At 46.3% G+C, this 20,964-nt stretch overlaps 1 protein-coding gene across 3 annotated transcripts in view; it reads left to right on the top strand.

Annotated features, from left to right (window-relative positions):
* LDLRAD3 (low density lipoprotein receptor class A domain containing 3) overlaps positions 1 to 20,964 on the top strand; it is a 224,824-nt gene that overhangs the window by 127,663 nt on the left and 76,197 nt on the right. The gene's annotated exons all lie outside the window — the stretch shown is intronic.

Below are 20,964 nucleotides of genomic sequence, written 5' to 3'. Positions count from 1 at the left end.
AGAAATGTCACATTAAGCCCAGGCCTTTGAAAGTATGTACACATTATGCTCCATATATTCTGGGTGCCAAGGTATAGTAGGTTTGTTGTATCAGCTGCCCTGCCCTCAGCGCCTTCCAGGCCGTATACTCCACTCATGACCTTTGGAAGGATTAGCCCTCTAATTTCCAAGACAGTTCCTAACCACCTCAGCCACTTGACCCAACTAGGCTTGGACACCTGACCCACAACCAGTCTGTCAGTTCATGGGCTGGCCAGCAATGAATCAGAAAGACTCTCTTAAAGTCAGACACTCAGGGTTGAATCAGCCTTAGGAGGCTAAGCAAACATTGTGTAGAAATAGGACACAGCCACATGGAAGCCACAGTTGGGAAGGGCAGAATTTATAGTAGAGGGTGCTGGTCTGCCTAGAGGAGACAGCTAAGAGGCCAGAGGTGGCAGCTCCCCAGGAGAGATGGAGAGAATATTTGCTTGGCTTCCCAAGTCCGCTGTAGCTCCCAGGAGACCCACTGTCTCTGTCTTTCAGTGAGGCCTCTGTGCTCTAGAGCAAACCTTTCCCTTCATTTGAACAGGCTTGAGTGGGTTGCAAGTGATAATTTACTGAGAATGGTCAGTGTCAGTCACTCATGGAATCATAGAAAACTTATGTACTTCAGACAATTAGGAGGGACGGGGAGGATGGGAAAGGTAGGGAAAACAAGATGTGAGCAAATTCGGGGGGATCTTTATCATCTAGTTTCTAGTGTTTCTTTTCTGATTCTAACATTAGGTTCTTAGTTTAAAAGATTTGAGATGGTCCAGGGACTATGTATTAGTTAGGAAACGGGCTGAGCTGCTCTAACAAAGAGACCCCCATCATACAGTGGCTAAAGTAAGATAGAGTTTATAGCCTTAAAAAGTGCCTTAAATAAGACTCTCACATATAACATCCCAGAGATGAGCAGTCTGAGCCAACAGGGAGCTCTGCCCTCCTCAGAGCCCCCGAGGCTGCTCCAGTGGTCACTATTTCCCTGACATCAGGAAGGAGGAAAGGTGGGGAAACCAGGATGAACCACTTCATCTTTAAAAAGATGAGTTGAAAGTGCACATATCACTTCTGTTCCTAATCCAGTGCCCTGCACTTAGTCACTTGACCATAGCTACCTGCAAGAGAGGCTGAGAAAGGTGTTCTTTATCATTATGGACACTTACCTGCCCAGCTAAAACTCAGGGGGGAATATTCGGAAAAGGCAGAGAGGGGAAATGGATAAATACTGGGGAATAATTGGCCATAGTCTCTGCCACAGTCTCTTTTAAACTGAGCTGCTAGTTCAAAGGTTGGTTTATGCCAGCAGCATGTCCCATACATTTTTTGCACTGACCACCACCAGACCACAGACTTTTATCTGCATAGCATTAATTCCCACAGCCTGAGAGAGAACACTGTGTGTGTGCTCTGCCTCCTTGGGCTCTCCCACGAAACAGGTCTGAGCTGGGATGTTCTGCAGGGCCAGCAGGGAAAAGCGAGGGGCACACCCAGCGGGGGCAGCCCCTCTGCATCCCCGGGTGTCTAGTTGAAGGGGGTTCTTCACGCCTCTCTCTCTTCCTTCATGGTCTCGTTTATTGTAAGCCTGTTGTGACCCTTTGAGAGCCAAGCTTTTACCTTGATTTTGGAGTGTGATCATAGTGATGGTTATTCTTCAGATGGTAGGAACATGACTTTGATTTTGATTTTTTCACAGAAGTCAGTGGGCCTCAGAGGTGGGTCAGTTTGCATCTGAAGGAAATCTCCAAGGACAGACGCTTTGTCCTCATTAGCTGCCTTCTTAGGCAGTCTTTCCCACGTGGCTCAGAACCTTTTATAGATTTTCCCTCAGACTCTTTTGGTCTACCAGATCCTGCCTGTCTGCTTCGCTTCTGGAAATGAGTATCCGGGGAAAGTGTCTGGTGCCTCCCTCCTCCGAGTCGACATCCCCGTGCCGTCTACAATGCAGTTACTTCTCTCTTTCTCCCAGCCTGAGTGTGACGGTGTTAAAGTGCGTCCACAAGTTCTTTTGCATCTGTCCATCAGAAAGTGGAACCTGTGTCCCTGTCCCTGGAAACCGGCCAGCTTTTGTGACAGTTTTGATCAATAGAGTATGAGAGAAGTGGTGATACAGGACCTTTATGGCTGGGATATAAAAAACTATGCAGCTTCCTCCTGGCCCTTGGAAAGCTTCAGACGCCATGTAAATCACCCAGCTGCCCTGAGGCCGCCATGTTGTAAGGAAGCCCAAACTAGTCTCTCTCTAGAGAGAGACCTTGCAGGGGCCCTTGGCTGCTTCAGCCACTGTCTGATGACAACAATGTGTGAGATCCCGAGCCAGAAGTACCACTTCTTTCCTGAGTTCCTGAGCCACAGAAACTGTGAGAGGTAATAAAATGTCGCCATTTTAATCCATTACATTTGGGGGTGATTTGTTACACGGTTGTAGCTAATTGGAACCTCAGTCAATCACAAGGCATCTCCCTGGGCCATTAATCTGCACCCGGAAGTAAAGAAGTGGGTTGGCCCCACCCTTCACTGGCCCCTCATTTCCCCAGACGGCTTTCACGTGGCCCTCGTGTTCCTGAGCTCTTGCAGAGATGGTGTTGCAGACGTAAACAGGAAAGGCTGCCGACCCCCAGACTCTGCTGTGTCGTGTCTCAGTCACACAGAGCTGCTCCTGGTCACCCCACGGTCACATCAGCCACATTCGTGGAGGCTGCTTAAGGCACTTCTGACGGAAGCTGTCCCTGACCCACCACCCCCTCTCAACCTGAGACAGAAACCTGGGTGGGTGGGGGCAGGGGGCGCTTTACTTTCTCTACCAGCTCTGTGTAGGAATGGAGGATACAAGGAGAACATTCGACAGGAGAAAGTTAAAAAAAAAAAATCCATCAAGCTTCGGGTATAAAATTAGGATCCAAGACCTACATTTCCAAGACCTCCCCGTCACCTCACAACAGTATCAGCCACGACACGTTCAGATCCCAGACTTTGCCTAGGGTCTGGCGGCAGCTTTACCAGTTAGCTGCTCTGTGACTTTGAGCAAGTTCCTTAACCACTCTGAGCCTCTTCAACACCAAGATGACAGGGCCTGCCTGCAGTCTGGCTGGAAGGAGAAGTGAGAGACGGCTGTAGAGCTGGTAGCTCAGGGCAGGGACTCCTGAGTGCGGGTTGCGTTGCCCAGAGGTCAGCATTCATCTCTGCAGCCAGCCACCACCATAGCTACCTTTCCGTCTTTGGAGAAACACTAAGTGTAAAAGAATCAGGTGAGCTCTCCAGGGTACTCCGTCTCTGACAGCTAACAAGGTTTTCTCCTTCCTGCCTACCAGCAAGGAGCCAGGCCCCGGGCTTGGCTTCATCTGGCATCTTGCTTTCTGGCACATGGGAGTGGAAATAGCACTGGAATGTTCCAGACTGTAAACATTCAGATACAGGTGGGGTGGAGCAGACCCTCTACTAAGGAGGCAGGGGTGGGGGCGGGGGTCTCAGGAGGGGGTTCTGTTGTCTGAAGTGTCTCAGTAATAACTTCCTTGGTTATGTCCTTGGGGAGCTGTCTTATTGGTAAATAACAGGAGGTTTCATATTAACCTTCATTTATTCAGCAGGTCTTACTGAGTGTTAGGTGCTAGGGGTGCATCACTGAATAAGCAGGCCCCCTGCAGTATGGGCTTCTCTCCCTTTCTAAGGACCGACACCAGTTGAAAAGCCACGTGTAAATCTTGATTAGTCTGGAAGAAATTACTTGGATGATTTATCAGGAAGAACAAAGACTTGCCTTCTGATTGCAAGAGTAATCTTCTGGAGCGAAAGTTGTGAGCTCTAACCTGGGAGAAAAGGGAGAAAATAAATCTCTGGAGTGACTGATCATCCTTTCTGGGCAAGCACATTTTGAGATGTTTGGAAAAGACTAGTCCCCTCAGACTAATTTATGGCGTGTTTTCTATTAGAATTGCAAAAATCTCACCGAGGGCGTTAAAATATGACTTTATGTCATATTTAATACATGCTATATTTAAAACTGGGATGTGAACTGAAATGTGAAACAAAAACTGGAAGGAACTCTACTAATTTGCTAGGTTCTGAACTAATCTTGCTTCTGCTGTTGTGGTTTTTTTGTTTGTTTGTTTGTTTCCATCATTGTTCCTTACTGTTGTTCGTTAAGAGTATTTTGAATCAGAACCACACCATGAATTTTTAAAATTATTCAGCTGGATTGAACCCGAAGCATTGCAATACCCCAGGTGGAACTGGACCAGTGGTTGTCTGGGCCCTGGCTCCCCACGCAGTCTGACAGTGTGACAAGCAGAGTGACACCCGTGGCTGCAGCGGTGGCCATACGACTGAGGTCCGCGTGGACTCTGCCAGTTCAGGGGCAGCGTCAGAGTGAGGGGAAGTGCCTTAGCGGCACTGTTCTCTGCTTGGTCAACCCTTTAGCTCCCAATCTGGTAGTAAAATTAAGTTAATTCTGTAAGATTTTTGTATCCCCCAAGAAGAGATCTGGAAAGTGGAAATGAGTGTGATCAGGGTTCTGTGGAGGCAGAAATTATTAAGGAGGAAGGCAATATGGCCAGTGGCAAGAAGCATTTGGAGCCAGAAGAGTTACCCTGGAGAACTGTAAGGGAGAGGGGAGGGCACTTCAAAACACTGATGGTAAGTTTCAAAATGATGGGGCAAGGAGTGGAGACATGATTGGCACTGAATGGATGGGGTCAGGGAAGTTTAACACCCTTCATCGTGAGATGCAGCCTCACAAAGAATCGTGCCCCCCTCCTCCCCAAATACCATTAATGCTCTGCTTTAGAAACATTACACAAACTCTTTGATTTTATAAAGGAGAAAGTGGAGGCCCAGAAAGTGATGCGATTTGTCCAAGGTCACACAGCTTGGAAATGACAAGACTAGACAGGAACCCAATTCTTCAGACCCTAAAACTCAGGTCTCTTCCCATTATGCTCTTTGTAAGGGGTATAAAAGAACTGAAGACTTAGTAGTTAGAGGGAAAAAACCCTGCCTGGCATTGTAAATGACACTGGCACATTATGTGCTGTGCCATTTGTCACAAACACATCTCCCAACAACAGAAACAAAAAAATGAGAGTGTGTGTCTGAAATACCTTACTTTCCGCCAATCAGAAGCTCTAAACTGAATCCTGTATTCAGTTTGGAAGTCCTGAACTCCACTGCAGGGGGTGTTAATTGAAAGTACATTGGTTTGTTTGGGGATTTTTTCAAACAACTTTATTGATGTGTAACCCACATACTGTACAAGTCACCATTTAAAGTGCTCAGTTCACTTTAAATGGACGCAAAGGAACTTATCTACAAAACAGAAACAGACTCACAGACATAGAGAACAAATTTATGGTTACCAGGGATTAAAGGTGATGGGAAGGGATAAATTGGGAATTTGAAAATTGCACCTCTTGGAGAGTGATGGAAATGTTAGCTGTCTTGATTGTGGTGGTGGTTTCATGGGTGTATATACGTCTATCAAAATTCATCAAAGTGTACATCTGAAATATGTGTAGTTTACTGTACAGGAACCGTACTGTAATAAAGGTGTTAAAAAATAAAATAAAGTGCTCAATTCAGTGGTTTTTAGTATATTCATGCAGTTGGGCCACTGTTTAATCTGAGAACATTTTCGTCACTCCAGAAAGAAACCCTATCCCCATGAGCAGTCATCCCACTGACCCCGAGCACTCCTCCCTCCACCCTCCTGTCAGTGTTTATAGATTTGCCTTCTAGGCATTTCATGTAAGTAGGATTTTATAATATGTGCTTTTTTGTGACTGGCTTGTGTTGCTTGTTGGCATAATGTTATCAAGGTTCCTCCAAGTCCTAGCATGTTTCAGTACTTCATTTCTTTTTATTGCTGAATAATACTCTGTTGTATGACTGTATCACATTTTACTTACTTGCACATCAGTTGATGGACATTTGAGTTATTTTTACTTTTTGGCTCTTATAAATAATCCTGCTGTGGACATTTGTATACAAGTCTTGGATGGACCTATGTTTTCATTTCTCTTGGGTATATGCCTAGGAGTGGAATTGCTGGGTCATGTGGTAACCCTGTGTTTAATTCTCTGAGGAACTGCCAGACAGTTTTCCAAAGTGGCTGCATCATTTTACATTCCCACCAGCAGGGTTCTGGTTTTTCCAGATCCTCACCAACACTCGTCATAGTCTGGGTTTCTTCTTTTTATTATAGCCATCTTTGCGGTGTGAAATAGTATTTCATTGTGGCTTTGATTTGCATTTTCTTAATGACTACTGATGTTGAGTATCTCTCCATGTGCATATTGGCCATTTGTATGTCACCTTTGGAGAAATATCTGTTGAGATCCTTTACCCATTTTTAAGTTAGGATATTTGTCCTTTTATTGTTGAGTTGTGAGGGTTTTTGTATCTTTCTCAAACAAGTCCTTTGTCAGATATAAGATTTGGAAGTATTTTCTCCTGTTTTGTGAGTTGTCTTTTTGCTTTCTTGACAGTATCATTTGCAGCACAAAGGTTTTTAATTTTGATGAAGTCCAGTTCATCTAGATTTTTCTTTTATTGCCTGTGCCTTTGGTATCATATCTAATAAACCATTGCCTACTCCAAGATGCCAGAGATTTATTCCTATGTTTACTCTAAGAGTTTTATAGTTTTGGCTCTTACGTTTATAAGTCTACGATCCATTTCGAGTTCATTTTTATGTATGGTGTGAGTCAGGAGTCCAGATTCATTACTTTGCCTGTGAAAATCCAGTGTCCCAGCCCCGTTTGTTGAAAAGGCTATTCTTTCCCCCACTGAATTGTCTTGACACCTTTGTCTGCTTTGTTTTTAATAAACACACTACCTAGACTCCATCAGCTATATTTTTAGCCTGGGGACAAGTTACAAGTAGTGTGTGACAGTCCTTTCCTTCTCAGGATTTATATTCAGTTAGGATGAGCCGAGAAACACACATGAAAGACAAAGCTGATGATACAGCAAACATTTCTAAAAATCCTTCCCCACTGGATGACTTCATAATACCATGTACCCCTCCTTCATCAAGCTGGTGGCAATCTCCCCCAGCTGAATAATATTTTTTACTCCACAGGGAGTGATAGTGGTCGCCCTAGTTGTACTAACTGGAAACTGTCGTATGAGTGTTTACTATGTGGCAGGCACTTCTCTGAACACTTGGTACATATCAGTCATTTAAACCTTGCAAGAGCCCCATGAGGCAGTAACTATTATCCACATTTTATCAGTGAAGAAAATGAAACCCTGAAACTGTCACTATTTGTGGATGACATGATTTTATATGTAGAAAACCCTCAAGACACCACCAAAAAACTATTAGAAATAACAAATGAATACAGTAAAGTTGCAGAGTACAAAATCAACATGCAAAAATCTGTTGTGTTTCTATGTGCTAACAATGAGCTAGCAGAAGGAGAAATTAAGAAAACAGTCTCATTTACAATTGCAACAAAACGAATAAAATACCTCGGAATAAATTCAACCAAGGAAGTGAAAGACCTGTACACTGAAAGGTTCAGGCAGGGAGAGCTGATGTCTGTAAAGGAGGAAAGTGAAAGGAATTGAAGAAGACGTAAATAAATGGAAAGATATTCCATGCTCATGGATTGGAAGAATTAACATTGTTAAAATGTCCATATTACCTGAAGCAATCTACAGCTTCACTGTAATCCCTATCAAAACCCCAAGGACATTTTTTACAGAGATGGAACAAAAAATTCTAACATTTATATGGAACCACAGAAGACCCCAAATAGCCAAAACAATCCTGAGAAAAAGAGAACAAAGCTGGAGGCATCATACGCCCTGATTTCAAACTGTACTACAAAGCCATAAAAATCAAAACAACATGGTACTGGCAGCAAAAGATACATAGATCTATGGAACAGAATTGAGAGTCCAGAAATAAACCCACACATAAATGGAGCAAAGAACACACAATGGAGAAAGGATACTTTCTTGAATAAATGGTGCTGGGAAAGCTGGACAGCCACATGCAAGAGATTGAAACCAGACCATTATCTTAAACCACACTCAAAAATCAACTCAAAACGGATTAAAGACTTGAATGTAAGGTCTAAGACCATGCAACTCCTAGAAGAAAACATAAGTAGAAAGCTCTTTGACATGGGTCTTGGCAATATCCTCCTAGATATGTCTCCTCAGGGAAGAGAAACAAATACAAAAATAAACAAATGGAACATAATCAGACTCAAAGGCTTCTGCACAGCAAAGGAAACCATCAACAGAATGAAAAGTCAGCCTACCAAATGGGAGAAGATATTTGCAAATGATATATTTGACAAGAGGTTAACACCCAAGATATATAAAGAACTTGTACAACTGAACAACAGAAAAACAAACCAACCAATTAAAAAAAGGGCAGAGGAGCTGAATAGACATTTTTTCCAAAGAAGACACACAAATGGCCAACAAGCATATGAAAAGATGTTCATCACACTTTCAGTTACCAAGGGAAAGAGGGGAGGGAGGGATAAATTGGGAGTTTGAGATTGGCTGATACAAAATACTATGTACAGAATAGATAAACAACAAGGTCCTCCTGTATGGCACAGGGAACTATATTCAATGGCTTGTAGTAACCTGTAATGAAAAAGGAGGGGTGTGTGTGTGTGTGTGTGTGTGTATAACTGAATCACTATGCTGTATACCATAAACTAATGCAATATTGTAAATCAGCTATACTTCAATTAAAAAAAAGATGGAAACGTCACTAATCATCAGGGAAATGCAAATCAAAACCACAATGACGTATCACCTGACATCTGTTAGAATGGCTATCATCAAAAAAGCAAGAAGTAGCAAGTGTTGATGAGGAGATGGAGAAAAAGGAACCCTCATGCACTGTTGGTGGGAATGTAAATTGGTTGCAGCCACTATGAAAAACTGTATGGAGATTCCTCAAAAAATTAACACTAAAACTACCGTATGATCCAGCAATCCCACTTCTAGGTATTTATCCAGAAAATACAAAAACACTTATTCAAAAAGATACATGCACCCCTCTGTTCCTTGTGGCATTATTTACAGTAGTCAAGATGTGGAAACAACCTCCATACCTATCAGCAGATGAATAGATTAAGAAGACATAGTGCATATACATACATATATACATATATACACACACAATGGAATACTGCTCAGCCATAAAAAAGAACAAAATCCTGTCATTTGCAACAACATAGATGAACCTTAAGAGTATTATACTAAGTGAAAGAAGTCAGACAGAGAAAGACAAATACAGGATTTCATCCATATGTGGAATATAAAAAATGAACCAAAAAGCAAAATAAATGAACAAACCAAACCAAACAAAAACAAACATGTAGATAAAGAGAACAGAGTAGTGGTTATGGGAGGGTAAGATGGGGGTGGAGAGGGTGAAATCTGTCAAGAGGGTCCACTGTATGATGACGGATGGAAACTAAATTTTTGGTGGTGAGCACGCCATCGTATATCCAGAAATCAAATATAATGGTGTACACGTGAAGCTTATATAATATTCTAAACCAATGTTACCTCAATAAAAATAAATTTAAAAAAAAAATAACTGTATAAGGACATAGATGATAAAATGCTGAGTTTATTCTTCAAAAAAACACCCAAGTTGAGATGTAAGAGACCCAGACTGCAGCTTAGAAGGGGGATATGTCACTATGTCACCATTAGTGTGAAGAAAAAAAAAACCTGCAGAGACCAGATATGGAGTCTTTGGAAGGACTGAGAGGAGGAAATGGGGCCACCAGATAATCTGTGTGCGGATTGCTCAAACGTCACAGTTCATTCCCTTTTGCCCTTAATAAATAGTAGAAGAGTTCTTTAAAAAGAAAAAAAGGAACGAGAGAAAGAAAGAGAGAAAGAAAGGAAGGAAGGAAGGAAGGAAAATGAGACCCAGAGAGGTTAGTTAATTTGCTCTGAGTCACTCAGCTAATAAGCGAAGAGGCCAGATTTGAACCCAGCAACCCAGCTCCGGACACCAGTCCACACTTTCAACATCTTAACAGTGAGACTAAACTGCCTCTCCCATCCACGCTTCTATCCCTGGTCCCCAGCATATCCTTGGCACTCAGTAACCATTCGTTGAATACACAATTGGATGAAATGAATAAACAGCTAGAGGAGAAATTGAGACAAAACAGCAGTGGCCATGGGAAAGGAGGGTTGATTTATGGGAGAAAATTAGAGGACTGGATCCGTACAGATAGAGTTTGCGTACATGGGGGTGATGACGAAGCCAGAAGGCGCCCTGGGGGAGGGGAATTGTCTAACGTGGTAGCAAAGGCGCTCTGGGGGAGGGGAATTGTCTAACGTGGTAGCAACGGGGAGGAGGAGAGAAGGGGTGGTGAGGTGCAAAGTGGGGGCTGGAGTACAGATGAGGAACCACAGAGCTTACCTTGCAGCCTGCAGAATGGTCTGTGTAAGAAAAGTGCAGAAATGCCAGCAAGTCAGCATGTACACCAAAAGCATCGACCCCGTCACTTGAAGGGTGCTGGCGGGGGGCTCCTGTGCTCGGCAGGGTGCAAGGCAGACCAGCCAGGGCTCACCTGGGGTCAGCAAGACATTGATGGCTCTGAGACGATGGTGCAGCACGTGTGTCAAATTATTATCGTTTTGGCAAACTATTGCTTGTCGTGGAATTCGAGAGAAGCCGTATCTCAGGAGAGAGACCTTGGCAGAAGCTCAGGCGGGGAGACCCGGAGTCTGTAAAGGAGAGCGGGATAGGCTGGACGACGTGACTGATGCTGGGAACGCTTGGCTGCTTTGCTTCTCTCACGGTCCACGAGCCAGAAGGTCACCTCCAGCTGGGAGGGGTGAGGCTGTGCCAGGGTGAGACCGCAGGCAAAGGCATGAGACAGCCTTCCGTGAAAACGCAGTGCCCACCACCTGGGAACCATGGAGATAATAGCAATCACCAGTAGCATCGCCTGCTCTCTGACTGCCAGGCACCGTTCACTAGCGTTTTGCACCACATTGGACCCTTTGAGGAAGTTTCTTCTATTGTTGTGATCCCCATTTTACAGGGGAGGAAGTGAGGTTAGGGAGGTTATGGGACTGGCATAAGGTCATTGTGATGGTGGATTTTATGTGTCTCATTGGTTGGCCCAAGGGATGACCAGAGGGCTCGTAAATGTTTCTGGGTGTTTCTGGAAGGGATGAGCATTGAATTGTGGACTGAGTAAAGCAGATGGTCCTCCCCAGTGTCGGTGGGATGCAGCTGGTCCTCCACAGACAAAAAGATGGAGGAGGGAGAAATTGACTCTTTCTGCTCCAGCTGGAGCATCCATCCTCTCCTGCCCTCAGACTACTGGACAACGGTGTTCTTGGTCTCGGGCGTTCAGATTCAGACAGGGATGTACACCCCTAGCTCCCTGGTTCTCAGGCGTTTGGATTTGGGCTTAACTACACCACTGGCTTCCCTGGGCCTCCAGCCTGCAGAGGGCAGCTCTTGGCACTTCCCAGCTTCCATAATCGTCCGAGTCAACCCGTCAGAGTAAATCAGTCTATCTGTCTATTTATTGATCAGTCGATGGATCTCATCTCCTATTGGTTCTGTTCCTCTGGGGAAGCCTGACTGTACTGTCATCCACTAAATGGCAGGGCCAGGATTTGAGCCCACACTCCTGTGACCTCAGAGGTGAAGCTCTTCTTAACTACTGCATTCTAAAGGCAGAATCCCTGCCTGCTGGGATCTTACAGCTTGGTTTGGGTGACCAAGTGAACAGACAGGAAACGACAAGGAGGGGCTGTGCCGTGTGCCCACGAGAGCGAGCGAGGGAACCTAGATGGACAGCGTGGAGACTCTGGCTAAGAGGGAGCTATGGTCAAGAAAGTGGACACTCAGGGTGTGGAAGGAAATGGAATGGGCTCGCTCTGCGCACTCAAGGGTGAAGAACTGATGGAGTAACCTCTCTAAGACTCAGTTTTTTCCTTTGAAAAATGGGGACAAGACCCATCTCCTCATTTACTGTGATTAATCAAATAAAACAGTGTTGGTGAAGAGCTTAGCACAGGGCTTGGCATCTGGGAAGCACACAGTAGACAGTAGCTGTTGTTATTCATTGTTGCTCTGGTTTTTGCTGGTGTGATTATTATGCAACCACTGTCTTAGGTGCTGGGTGACCAGAAGGAATAAGACCCAGCCCCAGCCCTTGAGGAGCTTAGAGAGAGTCCAGGCAAGGAGAGAAACAGAGTGTTGCCACACTGCTGGTGTACCTCTCTGTGCACGCCCCACTCCTGACTGTAAGAACTCAAGCTGATACCGTCAAACAAGAAACCACCAGTGGCTGTTGTGAAATGTACCTAGTGTGATAGGTGCAGCATGAGAGTTGGGTGCAGCCTGTGGTTTGACAGGCTTCTGCTGATGCTGGCCAGGCTGGGCTCCGTTCTGTGCTTGGGGCTCAGGTTTGCTCTACCTGTGTCTCTTGGTTCTGGGAGGAGACCTGGGCTACCCAGGGCATTTCTCATGGAGTCAAAGATAAGAGCCCATGTCGAGCTGTACAAGCATATTTTAAGCCTCTGCTTGTGGCCCAAACTATAGTGCTGACAGCCAGAGTAAGTCACATGGCCAAGCCCAAGGTCAGTGGTGCGGGAAAGGTACTCTCCCTCTAGTGAGAGCAACTGCAAGGTTGCGTGGTCAAGGGCACGGGTGCAGGAAAGAGTGAAGAATTGGGAACAGAGATGTATTTCACACTGAAGTTTGGAGGGGGAGGAGGCTCTGGCCACAGCATCTGCCCCTCAGCCCGACAGATGCCCTGTTTTCCAGGAGACGTGCCTGGCCATGGCAAAGCACCTCCCCGCCTTAACCCTCAGTACCAGCTCCCAGCCCCCAAACTCCTGAAGGCCTGCTGCTCCTGAACTCTGGCTCCAGCCAGCGCTGCCTTTATTGAGTCTGCCTCTGAATCATTATTTACATGGACAGTAAAATAAAGCTTAACTCAGAATTACCGTAAGGCAGCGCACCCGAGCAAAGCCGGCATCTGGACCTTCACAGCTGAGAGCCGACTAAATAAAAGGGGGAGGGAATAAAAAGATGAGTGGCAAATAAAATGTCAGGGGATGCTTAATTATGTAAAGGTTATGCGTCTGCCTGCATAATTGTCTACAGTGGCTGGTGGCAGCAGCTGGTGGAGGAAACCGGTCTTTAGATCTATTTATGTGTTTATCTGGTGCCTGTCACCGTAATGGCTACAAGCAGTATTGATTGCAAATTAATTTTGCCTCATTTCTTCTCTTTCTTGGCTCTACCTTTGCTACTGCCTCCCTCACTGAGAGAGGAAACTTATTGAATAAATGGCAAAAACTTGGGAGTTTGGGGAGATGGGGACAGAGTCCACCAGGAAACACACAAACAAGCTCTTATGATATGTGTCCAGCACTAGCCCCGTGTTTTTTTTTTAACATGTGTAGCTAACTTATCTCATACTCACAACAATTCTGTAAGGTAGGTATTATTATAATTCCTGTTTTACAGATGAAGATGTTGATGCCCAGAGAGGTTAAGTATCTTGAAAAAGTCACACAGCTTGGATGTGGCCTTCACTTAACCACGACCCTCCAGATCAGGCTCTGCCAGCTGGAATTTGGGGAGTTCCTTCATGTACTTGGAGTGAAACTGAACTCTTCACCAAAGATGGCAGTGCCCCATATGTTCCAGCTCCTAGCTGGTCTCCAAACATCGCTTTTTTCTAATGTTCTCTGCCTCAGAACTCCACCCTTGCAAGGATTGCAGCCTCCCTGGTCACTCAGCAGGCTGTCCACCCCTCACCCTTAATAGTCTTGCTCACAGCATCCTCTGTGTTTCCCCTGGGCAGTTGTGAGGTTTGTCAGGTCTCCCCTCCGGGCTGTACATTCCTTCCAAGCCAGGGTCATACTTGTTTGTTCACCTGTGTGTTCCCAGACCCTGGGAACACAGAGATAGTGGAGTGCTTTAGAGCTCGGGAAGTGGCTGCCTGGTTCATATCCCAGCTCCGCCCCTTACTCTAATCTGTGTGACCTTAGGCCAATGACTGTATCTTTCTGTTTTGTTTCTCCGTCTGTAAAATGGAGGTGTTGACAGGGTTGTTATACGGAATGAATTAATTAAGCCATAAAAATGCTCATAGTACAGAGCCTTATACACAGTAAGCATTTGGTCAGTGTTAACTGCTGTTATCGTCATTATTCATATTATTCTTATTATTATTGGTGGCACATATCACGTTAGAATGGATGATGGATGAACGTTTATTTGTAGAAGGGGAAACGGAGGCCTCAGCGGGTCAGTGGGACTTTCGGTGGGCTCGGCTTCCCCACCCAGCTCTCTCTCTGTGCCTCCTGGCTCAGGTGAGACGGCCCCTCCAAGGCGACACAGTGATGGCAGGGTTTTTCTTGTGTCCTGTGCTGCCTTCCACTACCGAGCACCCAACTGTCCAAACCCAGTCCTGCTATTCAGGCTAAATAGGTTTGGGAGACTAGCCTTTGTGCAAAGATCTGTAAATCCATTTGGGGCGGCAGACAGGTCATTTCATTGGTGAGAATGATATGTTCCTGCTCATGCAATGGACAAGGTGTTCGAAGGCATGTGGAGGGTGTGGCTGGTGGGCTCCGTGGTCCTGTTCCACCCCTCCAACAGTGCCCACCCCCCTGCTAGTCCAATCTATTATGCAAGGCTGGCCACTTCTCTTGGAAGGCATCTGACAGAAGAAGCTATAGGCTTATCTGGGGTCCAGTCAGTGACAGACAAAGCCAATTTGGAGCTGCCGTGCATGGTGACGTACACGTGCCATGCCTGTCCTCATCCTTCACTTGCAGTCTATTTTGGAGAATCTGGCCCTGATTTCCTCTCTCTTCCTTGCCTTCTGCTGTCCAGATTCCAGCAGGCTGCCAGCAGGAAGCTTTAGGACGCTCCCACTGCTCTCCATTCCTTCCTTCTCCTCCCTCCTGTTGGCCTCTGCTGCCTGCTCTGTCCACCCACCTCTGCTGGCTTCTCTGTGTAAGGCATCGCCCCTCACCCTCCAGCTCCCAGGTGTGGGCCTGCTCTTCTTGGCAACCCTTTTGCATCTCCTGTCCTGTGACTTGTTCCTAAATCGAGGCTTATACCTGCTGAGAGCAGGGTTTCCTTTATCCCAGTGCCATCGCTCTTTCTTCCCCAAATGCTCTTATTAGAGAGAGTAGGTTGTTGTTGAGACCCTGTCAGTCTTATTTCAGCCACTCCCAGCTTTCAGAGAAGTTGGGGAGCCTGGCCCTTGGAGGGATCACGAATGGGAGCTGGCCATTGGCTGTGGCCTTGGGGCAAGGAAGTCTGGTGCCTGCCTGGGTCATCCACTGGGGCTGAGAGCCTCATTTAGGTTTTCCAGTGGGACCTCGTTAACATAGCCAATGACGGGAGGCTGGGTGGTCTGAGTCGCCCCTGGGTTTTTAGTCTCCAGGAGCTCCGGTGTTCCTGGTGATATGTGGCATGTCTGTGACTTTAATTTCCTTTTTAATTTCTGTTGAAAGGAAGAAAGAACTCTGTCAAGCTATGATCTGTAAAGGACCTATGTTGCAAGACCAGTGGGTGTCTTGAATGGCTGAGTAATTTGAACATGTGTAGCCACCCAGGGTGAAACCACTGTTGAGTGGGTCCTGTGAGCTCGAGTCTGTAAACAAAACTGTGCAGGATCAGCCTGGAGGAAAAGGCACCAGATGTGAGCAGTGGTCATCTCCAGTGCTGGCTCAGTGAGGAAGTCTCATTTTTTTTTCCCACTGAGCACATTACTTTCATATTCTAAAAGAAAGATACACATTAAAAAATAAATAACATCCACACTCCTGAACACTTGATCTTGTGATATCTCAATAAAGAAGACTGGAAATAGGGCTGGCAGAAGCTAAATATACAGGTTTTGAAGACGATTTTTATTTTTATGTATATTAAGAAAATATTAATACAATAATACTGCAGGTTTGCATTGGAGTTTGGGATTGGCTAAACGAGGGTTTAAAAGAATATCAGTTACGAATAGTTTATTATGAAAATTAGAATCAGAAAATAAAACAGTGCTAGAGAGGAAGGGGGTTTTGTGCTTATATTTTTGAGTGTATGCTGTAGTGCTGTTTAACCCTGGGCTGGTTCCTTGATCTCTCTGTGCCTTATTGTCCCATCTATAAAATGGCATAAAATAGTACTGGCCCATAAGGTTATTCTTAGAATGAAATGAATTAATGTTTGTGAAACTCATAGAACAGGGCTGGAACACAGCAATTACTCGATAAATGTTGGCAGCTGCTGGGTTACCGTTGTTGTGGTATTTAGACTTCTGATTACAGGTTGTGTCTCCATTTCAGAAGCGGCAGCAGTGGTAAAGTTACAGTAGTGAATTAGCCAACACAGATAGAGTTCTGACCACATCTGAGCCACCATGCTTAGCTTTTTAATTAGATGATCTCGTTTGGTCCTCACATCTACTTTGTACCATTTGCCCTGTTACTCTCTTCATCTTAAAGGTTAGGGTGCAGGGGCTCAGGGAGGTTAAGTAACCTGCCCAAGATCACAAAGTGTATAAGAATTTGACCTTGACTCGAGAGCTCACGCTCTGAATCACTATGTTCCATTACATTGTCTTATATTTTGTGTTCTCCTATAGGTGCCTAAGGTACAGTTTTTGCTTTCTCTGTCATTTGTTCTGTGGGTCCGAGGTCCTCTAGTTGATTTTAATGCCCTTCCAAAGGGATATGCCAGGAATTTCTCCCACTGTGTCCCCAAAGCGAGACCAAGCCACCTCCTGGTGGATATCCCTTTGGGGGAGGCAGGAGCTGCCCCACACCCACTGATCTGAGGCATCTGGCCGCAGGATGGTCCTGCTTCGAATGCTGTGAATTGATGGCAGAGGGCTTTGAGAAATGTAAAGCAATTACATGGCTTGCAGTTAAACTCAGAATGAGACTCAGACGTTGGATAATTAATTTCCTGTTTGTAGCACAGCGTCTAGGCAAACAGTTCATCAGCATCTGTGTAAATACCCACCCAAAAGGGGTCAGGGACCAGTGAGAGGGGGCGCCTCTGCCTCCTGTTAGCTGGAGAATGTTGGTCCATCTCACTCATTTAAGAGCGACTTATACCCTGCCTGGCTCTGTGCTGGGTGCTTCCACAAATACTCACCTGTCAAGTGCATGCATGTTCCCCTGGGGCCCTCGACTAGAGATGCCAGAGGGCTCTGAGGAAGGGCTGTAGAAGCCTGTGGGCCACAGAAATTGGACTGTATCCCAAGAGCAGGGAAACCCAAAGGGCACGATCAAATTGGCACCCTGTGTTTGCAGGGTGGAGCAGTGATAGGCGGACACCAAGATTCATACAGCGAGACCCTGGCTGGGAGGCCACCTCTGTAATCCAAATGGAGGCTTTTGGTGGTCTGCCCTGTAGACGGAGGGAGTGGACAGACTGGAGAGAGGTTAGGGAGGCGGAAGTAATAGCAGATTTGATGTTTGTGGGGAAGAGAGGGAATTGGACCCTGTATCCAGCCTGAGAGATTTAATGGGTCTTCCCAGATAAAACTGTCCAGGTTATCACGTGAGAAGGAAGAGGGGTTGATTTAGAAGGGTAGGTAGCATTAGTTCTCTGCCTACTCTGAGCAGAAAGAAAACAACCCCTTCATCTATGTATCTATCTATCTATCTTGTCTGTCTGTCTGTCTGTCTGTCTGTATTGTTCACTGCTGTATCCCAACCCCCCAGAACAGTGCCTGGAACACAGGAGGCGCTCAGTAAATATTTGCTGAATGGACAACAATAGTAATGGCTAACTTTGATCGGCTGAGACCCTGCGCTCACAGTTCCCTGCATAGTGGGAAGACAGGCAGCGAGCAAGCAATGTTGTGTGTGATGATTCGTGTAAGGAAATGTGTAGAACAAGCTCGGTTCCCTGATGAAGGGGCGTTCAGCTGAGGCCTGAAGGGTGAGTAGGAGTCTGAAGAGAAGAGAGAAGTTTTCCAGGTGGAGGGAACAGCACACGTGCGGCAGGAGGTGAAGAGGACGCGGCCTACAGGGTAGGACCCAGCTGTGCAAACCGGGAGTGTGGAGAGACCGGTCTGGGAAGGGCTCCTGGTCCCGGTGGCGTCGGGCTGGGGGGGGGGGGGGGGGGGGAGGCCGGCCTTAGACCTAGATCCTCGGGGGAGTGGGAGGCTCTTAGAGGGTTTGAAGGGCAGTTGAAGACAGGAGACAGAAGGCTGGAGGCAGTGCCCCCTTGCCCAGGTGAAGTCAAAATGCCTCTCAGGCAGGCTTGTTCTCCCAGCCAGGGCGGCCCTGAGCCTGCACTGTGACATGCCCCGGCTTTCCTCTTCAGATGCCTCCAGCTCCCCTGTTGTTCTCAGCGTCTCAGCCCCGATCTGAGCGCCCGCTCAGGCCCGACACTGCCTCCTTTGTGCAGTGGCTGGTTCAGGAGCCATGATCATTGTCATGCCCACTGGGCAGTGGTGGAGCCCAGCTTAGAGGCTCACCCAGGTTCACTGTCGTGGGTGGTGTCAGAGCTGAGTGCACGTGCCCTCTGTCCCTTTCATGGCCCGGCTCTCCCTCTCCCAGGACTGCAGGGTCCTCACCCTGCCCTGTGCTGGTGCCCAGTGGTCCCAGACTTCCACTGGAATCCATACTTGCCAGTCCCAGCTCACTCGAGTGGTGGGAGACCAGAAGAGCAGCCCTTCCCACCTTAGAAGGAGCTCAGGAGGCTCTGAGCAATTCCCTGTCCCCCGGGCTCTCACCCACCACCGTTAGTCCATGGTTCAAGGTGGGTCTCGCCTTTCAACACAAGTGAATTGCAAATAGGGAGACTCGAAGCAATAGCAGATGCATTGAGAGCTGGTCTGGGGCACAGGACCTCTTTCTATATGAGAATAACCTGCCTCACAGTCTTCTCAAAGGTGGGGACGTTGGCCTTTACACGAGGTGAGTTTGTCATAAGAACTGGGGGCCGAGCTGCCCAGTGGGGCCCTACATTGTCTTGGGGTCTGCGAGTCTGTAAAACAGCTACTTTTAAAGTTGCTTTGGGGTGGAGGGCATTATACCAAAGCAAGAGATGGTTACTAACTGCATTTTTGTGATTATTTCTATGAATGATAATACTGTTCCTGTTTTGGGGAATGATTGGCCTTTTTTTCCTCGTTCTTTTTTTTTTTTTAAATTGTGGAAAAACATACATAGAATTTACCACCTTTATCATTTTTAAGTGTACCGTTCAACAGGAAGTACATTCACATTGTTGTGACGATTATTTGCCTTTTGAAATCCAGAAAAGAATGTCTGGGTCTGTTTTGTCCAGGGAGGTAAAAGCAAGCATAGAGTGTCACTTCGTGACTGCTGCTAACATTCGGATGGTTGGTTCCAGTTTGCACAGTCTGTCCCACATCTTGCTTCCATGAACCAATCTGGGGACTGCGGTGGGCAGATGAAGGGCCAAAGGAGGTGGAGGCTTCGAGCATGTTCTAGTGCCATCTAGCGTCTGTGGGGCCTTGTGCCCACCCGGCTGAGGCTGTTGGGTATCCTCCCCAGCTTTGGTCGGGTGGCAGCTCTATAAACCCACATGGCTTTAAAAGAGCACCAAGGAGATGTTTGTCTTTTTAGATCAGCTGGTATTTTTTTCCGGCTCTAATCTCTTGGAAACTTACAAGTGAAATCTGTTTCATTAACAGTCGGAACAATTTGTCCCTTTAAAGCTCAGACAGGGTGAGATTAATATGAACCCAATATTAAGCCATTAAGCATCAATTTGGCAAACCTATTTATAAAGGAGTGCTGAAGACAGAAAATAAAGAAGGCTGCATTACGGGGCTCTGTTGCCAAGTCCTCTCTCCCTCTCTCTTTCTCTCTCTTTGGAAAATGTGACTAAGGTGCCAGTTTTTTTGTGGGAGAGAAGGGAAAAAAGAGTGTGTGTGTGCTCGCGCACACTCACACCCATCTGCACATGCCTGCGTGAGTAAATATGTGCTCGATCATGTCTAGTTATTCTTAATGGTAGTAATAAGAGGAATAATGCAGTGTAGCCAGACTCATATAATGTTATGTCTGTGCCCAGTGCTATTCTAAACATTTTATATTTAAAATTATTTAATCTTGATGACAATCCAAAAGGTGTAGGTGTGATTGTCTCCCCATTTTATAGATGAGGAAGCTGAGGCACAGAATGGGTAAGTAATTTGGCAGAAGTCACCAAGTCAGAGCGAATGTTCTGTGATGGAGACATTTCTTAGAAACACGCGCATTTGAGTTAGGGTGCCAGGCGGTGGTGGGTTCCCCTCGCTGCCCTTTGTTCCTCGGGCAGCCTCTGGCCGTGGCTGTTGCCTCTTGTGTCCATGTGTCACTTCTGGTCCTGAGCACCTCCCGGCCTCGTGCACAGAGAGGGCCCAGGTGATGCTTGTTGAGTGAATGAGGGTTTGGGCTTGTTTTAAGGGGCTCAGGCTCCCAAGTCCACGGCTGGGAGCGGGAGTGTGTTGTGGAGGAAGGCGCCCCATCGTGGAGTTGGCAGGTCTGAGTCCCGTCCCCAGTTGTGCCGCTTACCTGCCACAGGACTGTCAGTCAGAGATTTCCCTTCCCTCACCTGAGTTCCTCCATCTGCGGAACAGTAAAATGAGGTTTTGAGTGTGTGGGGTTTTTTTAAAGGATACATCAGGTAATGATTATGATAGCACCCTGCCCAGTAGAATTTACCTTCATTTACTTTTGATCTGGAAAGTTAATTTTACTTAAGCTCTATTCACGTGCTCCTGGCGTCTCTTGCTGTGATGGTACGTGTGCCCTGTCGCCTAAGAGGGTTGAGCTCATCTTCTGTTTGGAGGATGGAGTGGTCCAGCTCTGAGGGGACACAGTTCTTAAATGTCTCTTTTAGGTGGAAGAACTAAAAGCTGAGAAAGTTAGCTTTATTACCTCTTTGCCTCTTTCGGATTTCTGTACACATATATGGACAAATACCTGCTA

Source organism: Camelus dromedarius, chromosome 12 (assembly GCF_036321535.1).
Source record: "Camelus dromedarius isolate mCamDro1 chromosome 12, mCamDro1.pat, whole genome shotgun sequence".
NCBI lineage: Eukaryota > Metazoa > Chordata > Mammalia > Artiodactyla > Camelidae > Camelus > Camelus dromedarius.
The sequence above is the reverse complement of the archived record's forward strand: the minus strand, read 5'-3'. Positions and strand labels throughout refer to the sequence as shown.